Source organism: Tamandua tetradactyla, chromosome 3 (genome assembly GCF_023851605.1).
Source record: "Tamandua tetradactyla isolate mTamTet1 chromosome 3, mTamTet1.pri, whole genome shotgun sequence".
In the NCBI taxonomy this organism is placed as follows: domain Eukaryota; kingdom Metazoa; phylum Chordata; class Mammalia; order Pilosa; family Myrmecophagidae; genus Tamandua; species Tamandua tetradactyla.
Genome location: NC_135329.1, coordinates 17,015,803 through 17,022,719, shown reverse-complemented (window position 1 = coordinate 17,022,719; position 6,917 = coordinate 17,015,803).

Here is a 6,917-nt window from a genome sequence, read left to right as displayed (position 1 = left end):
AAGCTCTGGGAATAGGACACAACACACTATTTTAACAAACTCTTCAGGTGATCATGATGCAGGTGAAGTTTGAGAACCACTGCTTTAGGCAATTTGCTTCCAGCCTTGCTACTACATCAGGTGTTTGCTTAATTCTCTAGGTTATTTTGACTTAGGCTGCTTATAATTTCTGCTCTTACTGCAGGGGGAACAACAAGGACATAAGGATATCGATATAGGTATTTTTTCTTTGTGAGATGTCAGCTTTTTGGTCTCTGAATTGCTGATGCTCTCCTTTGTTTTCTGTGTAAAGTATCACTCTGGATTCTCTATAAATATTTCTTCCCCATCAGTCTGAAGCTTCTTTTCTTTGTGATGATTCATGTGCCATACTGATTTATTAGGGAAAAAAGTTGACCAATTGACAGGTTGCTAGAACCCACCTGATTACAGTCCTTTTATAAACAATAATTACATAGAATATTCCAAGTGAAAGAGTGGGCATATTTACCAAGGGAAATTCCCAAAAGAAAGGGGTATTTGGGCCACATCTTGAAGAACGAGTTTTGTTAATGACAAATAGACTTTTCAAGGTTCGTTTAAACTCTACTTTGGTAATCCAGCACGTTTTAGTTGTGTCAGATTGCATTTTCCATAGAGAGCTGCCCTAAGATATATCTCATCCCATGTGGTCCTCTTACAATGTGATGTTGACACTCCTCCATTAGAAGGTGAAGTCCATCTTTTTTTCCTCTTATATCTGGGAAGACCTTTGTAATTGCCTTGACCAAGAGAATGTGGCAGGAGTGATACTGCTTGAGTACTAAGGCACTCTCATAAGGGTGATACAACTTCCACCCTGCTCTCCTTTTCTTGAACCATGTCCCTTGAGAGCCGTGAGCTGACATGTGAGAAGTCTGGCTACCCTGAAGCTCCCATGCTGGAAAGAGCATGTAGAGAGGCCACAGCGAGACAGAGAAGAGCTCAGCAGCCCCAGTGTTTCCATTCCCCGGTTGTCTCAGTGAATGAGCTTTCAGATGGTTCTCAGACCTAGAGCTACCAGGGCTAACATGGAGAGAAGCAGAGATGAGCTGTCCCTGCCGAACCCTGCCCAGACTACTGATTTGTGAGTAAAAACAAATATTTGCATTAAATGTTGGGGTGGTTTGTTTTGCAGCATTAGATTACTGTGCACAATTCCATTCTTCCATAATTATCATTACCACATAGTTATTCAGTGTTTTTTTATTAATATTCTTTAAGTGTTATAGATTTGAGGCCAAGTATTCTCATATTTACTCTGGCACAGATAACTTCTACACGGAAGTACCAATAGTTTACTGATTTAGGGACTTCCTTCTCTAGTGCTAACCTGACTTTTCTAATCTCCTCCTGCTCTTCTATTAGGGAGCTAGAGTCTGGCCTCTGCTTCTTTAATTCTGATTAGTTCCAAAGAATTCTGCTGGAGGATAGAGTACATATTTGTATTGGTTTGTGAAAGCTGCCAGAATGCAATATACCAGAAAAGAAATAAAGAGAATTTATTATGTTACAAGTTTACAATTCTAAGGCAATGAAAATATCCAAATTAAGGCATCAACAAGCGGTTACCTTCACTCGAGAAAGGCTAATGCTGTCCAGAACAGCTGTGAGCTGGGAAGTCACGTGCTGACATCTGCTGATGCCTTGCTCCTGGGCTCTTTTGCTTTCCGACTGTTCCTGTGGGTTTCCTCACTTGGCTTCTCTGGGGCTAGGTTTCATCTTTTGGCTTCCCGTGACTCTTTCTAGGTTCTGGCTTGCTTGGCACCTCTTGAAGGCACATGATGACATCTGCTGGGCTCTGCCCATGTCTCAGCATCTGCTCTCGCTGTCGGCACTCCAAGGATCTCCAAACATCCGTGTTTCTGTCAGCTCTGAAGCACCTCTTCTCCAAGCATCTGTATCTGAGCTTTCTCCAAAATGTTTCCCCTTTTAAAGGGCTCTCGTAAACTAATCAAGACCCAGCTTGAATGGGTGGAGTCACATCTCCATCTAGTCAAAAAGCTACACCCACAATTGGGTGTGTCACATGTCTATGGAAGTAATCAAAGCAACAGATCATACCGTAAACGGTAGGTCTGGCCCCACAAGATTGGATCAGTATTGGAACTTGGATACAAAATAGTTTCACATTGGCACAATATTCTTGCGAGAAGTAGGGAGGATACTGAGGTGCTGGTATGGTTTTAGTCCTCTTGCTGAGAAGTTAGTGCTGTTAATTTTCTTTTAGTTTGGGACTTCCATCCTTGCACTCTCTCTCTCTTTTTTTCCCTTGCATTCTCTTTGCTTCAGTCATGTTGAACTACTTAAAGATATGAGGTATTTTGCCTCCTTTCTTTATACCTGTTGTTTCCTCCTTCTGAATTTTTTTCTTTCCATTTATCTACCCAGTGCACTCTTATTCATCCTTTAAGACCCATTTAAAGTATCTCTTCCTCCGAAAACCATCCCTAACACATCTTCCCCCACCTTTGGTCACCATTATACCTTATAAGATTCTGATAAAACATTTATTATGCTCTATTGCAATTTTAACATGTCTTTCTCACATTAGACTGTGAATTCCCTGAAGGTAACCCCCAAACTTGCGGAGTGCTCATCATTCTTTCATTCATTCATTCATTCATTTCTTCATTCAACAAATGCTTTTGAGGATCTGCTTTGCCAGACATTGTGTTGGAGCTAAGGATAAAGCAGTGAATGGGAAACACACACCCTGGGATGGAAGACAGACAATAAACAAATAACAATTGTTTGTCAAATGGAGGTAAAACGCGATGTAGAAAAACAAATCCAGTAAATGATAGAGAATGTTGAGGATGGGGACATTTTAGAATATGGTTCTAAAGATGTTTGGGGCAGCTTTCCCTGAGGAGGTGACATTGATCATAGTTTGCTAAAAGAATGAATAAGTCCCAAGACAGCTAACGTGACACCCTGTGAGGAAGCAATACAAAAAACTATACTGTCATTTGCTCCTTGCAGAATATACAATGATCATGAATTTTCTCTCTCTTTTATTTTATCATCGATATACTGTTGCCAACATAGTTAGCAGATTGAGTAAAATAATCTTTTCTAAGTTTCTGGATTGGGGTCAAAGAGAAATGTGACATTTCCATCAAGAAATTCATTTGCCTTTACGTCATGGCCGTAAAAGGCTCATTTGTCTAAGTGCCGGCATGTCTTCATGCTTATTAGAGTCCATACACTTTATTTTGGAGAATTGTCCTTAGTTCCAAAGATAAACCTGACCAAACTCAGTATTTCTAAATGCTTACAGCTTAGGGTAATGCTCTTTTCTAAAATGTAGTCATAGGAAAAGTTTTGAATTTTTTCAAGCACGAAAGTGTAGCCTTGCTCAAGAATGTACCCTGTAACAAAATTTATTTTTCCACCTTTATTAATTTTAGTGTCTTTAAAAGTATTACATGGACACTATTTTGAGAATTTCATATAACTAATGGAATGGGTCATCCTATTTTAGACTAAAGTTTATTGAAATAGTATTTCCCTGTGGGGGCAACCCTTAGAATACAATTCATATCTGTGCCAGTTTGAAAGGATGTATATACCCTAGAAAAGCCATTTTTTAATCCTAATCCCATTTTGTAAAGGCAGCCATTTCTTCTAATCCCTATTCAATACTGTATGTTGGAGACTTTAATTAGATTATCTCCATGGAGACGTGATTCACTCAATACTGGGTGTTAAACTGGATTAGGTGGGTCCAGGTGGGTCTTGATTACTTTACTGGAATCCTATAAAAGAGGAAATGTTTTGGAGAAAGCAGGAGATTCAGAGAGAGCAGAGAAGAATGAGAGCGCCACGAGAAAGCTGCAACAGAGGACGCTGCAGAACCACGAAGCAGAGAGTCTACCAGCCAGTGACTTTTGGAGATGAAAAAGGAAAACACCTCCTGGGGGAGCTGTAGAGGAAGCTAGCGGATGACACCGTGTTCACCATGTGCCGTTCCAGCCAAGAGAAAAACCCTGACCGTGTTCACCATGTGCCTTTCCAGCTGCGAGAGAAACCCTGAATGTCATCGGCCTTCTTGAACCAAGGTATCTTTTCCTGGCTGCCTTAGAGTGGACATTTCTATAGACTTGCTTTAACTGGGACATTTCCACGGCCTAAAAACTGTTAACTTGCAACTTATTAAATTCCGCCTTTTTAAAAGCAGTTCCATTTCTGGGATATTGCATTCTGACAGCTAGCAAACTAAAACAACATTCATTTGATTTATTTAAAAATTTCCCCACGTTCCTAATTTTCTAATTAGAATTATAGAGATGTAATTATATTGCAATTATTGCCATTATTATTTTCATTTTTACATAGAACATCTAAAATTATAACTCTCCTGAAGTGTCAACACTTAAAGTATAAGGAATAAAAGACCTGGCTTGAAATAGGAATTTGTGAAATTTTAAATTTGTGATATCTTAAAAACATACTGATTTCATGTCTAGGTTTCTTCATTTAAACAATTCTTACAGGTTTCTCACTGGTAAATGGAAGCATCTTAATTAACTGAGTTCAAAATTCACCCCCTATTTATGAGAAGGTAAGACTATGGGGTGATTAATTATGTTTCTTGACGTATACCATTAACTGAATATTTTACTATGAAATTAGCTCAAAACAAATAATGTAAGAATCCTACCTTACAGGTACCCCAAAGTAAGAGAAAATATTAGCTTTTTTCAGTTTATGTTATGTTCAGCTCAGCTATGAAAATAATATGAGCTGAAATTTTGTCATGAAATTGTGTTAATTATACCCCAGAGTTGGTATTTTTTGAAACCAGAAGCCTTGGGTCATTTGATCTATTCTAGCTGATCTTGCTGTGAGCAGCTGCCATTCTTTGAGTTGCTAACTTATTTGAACCAGTAAGATTTGGATGTGACCCATAAAGCTCTGTGAGGGCTGAAATTCTGTCGGACATTCCCTGTTTGTGGAAAAATGAAATTACAAAGTTCTCCTGTCACCTTCTCTTTGCATTATCTTAGACATGTTTACTTTAAGTGAGAAATTCAGTTTGACCCTGAACTTTACCCTGGCCTGTATACTGTGTCTAGGTTGGAAGTTTTATTTATTTATTTTAGAGCCCCACTCACATACTTGTATGCAGAATAAAGCGCTATTTCTCATGTTTTTTGGGTGTAATTAAAACTAGCAGAGCCCGGAGACTAGTGCCTCTGGACAATTAACAAAACCAAAGGGACAAATAGGGATGAAGGCTTAAAGGAAACTGACACTGGGGCCCTGAGTGATATCCCAGGGTGGTGGGTATTTTATCTATACTGTCAAAGCACCTCGTGACACTGAAGATATTAACTGGTGTGCAGAATTTTTATGATTTGATAATTTATATTGACAAATACAAGTTTTTGTTTTCACAATAATTTTTTTTTAGGAATTTGAAAATGATGGGAATTAATAAGTCATCTAACATTAAGAATTCAGTCTAAAATCATACACAACACTTTCTCGGATCATAAAGGAATGAAGTTGGAAATCAATAATAGGCGGAGTGCCAGAAAATTCACAAATACGTGGAGGCTCAACAACACACTCTTAAACAACGAGTGGGTCAAAGAAGAAATTGCTAGAGAAATTAGCAAATACCTCGAGGCGAATGAAAATGAAAACACAACATATCAAAACTTATGGGATGCAGCAAAGGCAGTGCTAAGAGGGAAATTTATTGCCCTAAATGCCTTTATCAGAAAAGAAGAAAAGGCAGATATGCAGGAATTAACTGTTCACTTGGAAGAACTGGAGAAAGAACAGCAAACTAATCCCAAAGCAAGCAAAAGGAAAGAAATAACAAAGATTAGAGCAGAAATAAATGAACTTGAAAACATGAAAACAATAGAGAAAATCAATACGGCCGTAAGTTGGTTCTATGAGAAAATCAATAAGATTGATGGGCCCTTAGCAAGATTGACAAAAAGAAGAAGAGAGAGGATGCAAATAAATAAGATCAGAAATGGAAGAGGAGACATAACTACTGACCTTACAGAAATAAAGGAGGTAATAACAGGATACTATGAACAACTTTACGCTAATAAATACAACAATTTAGAGGAAATGGAGGGGTTCCTGGAAAGACATGAACAACCAACTTTGACTCAGGAAGACATAGATGACTTCAACAAACCAATCACAAGTAAAGAAATTGAATAAGTCATTCAAAGGCTTCCTGAAAAGAAAAGTCCAGGACCAGATGGCTTCACATGTGAATTCTATCAAACATTCCAGAAAGAATTAGTACCAATTCTCCTCAAACTCTTCAAAAAAATCAAAGCGGAGGGAAAACTACCTAATTCATTCTATGAAGCCAACATCACCCTCATACCAAAACCAGGCAAAGATATTACAAAAAAAGAAAACTACAGGCCAATCTCTCTAATGAATATAGATGCAAAAATCCTCAATAAAATTCTAGCAAATCGTATCCAACAACACATTAAAAGAATTATACATCATGACCAAGTAGGATTCATCCCAGGTATGCAAGGATGGTTCAACATAAGAAAATCAATTAATGTAATACACCATATCAACAAAGCAAAGCAGAAAAATCACATGATCATCTCAATTGATGCAGAGAAGGCATTTGACAAGATTCAACATCCTTTCCTGTTGAAAACACTTCAAAAGATAGGAATACAAGGGAACTTCCTTAAAATGATAGAGGGAATATATGAAAAACCCACAGCTAATATCATCCTCAATGGGGAAAAATTGAAAACTTTCCCCCTAAGATCAGGAACAAGACAAGGATGTCCACTATCACCACTATTATTCAACATTGTGTTGGAGGTTCTAGCCAGAGCAATTAGACAAGAAAAAGAAATACAAGGCATCAAAATTGGAAAGGAAGAAGTAAA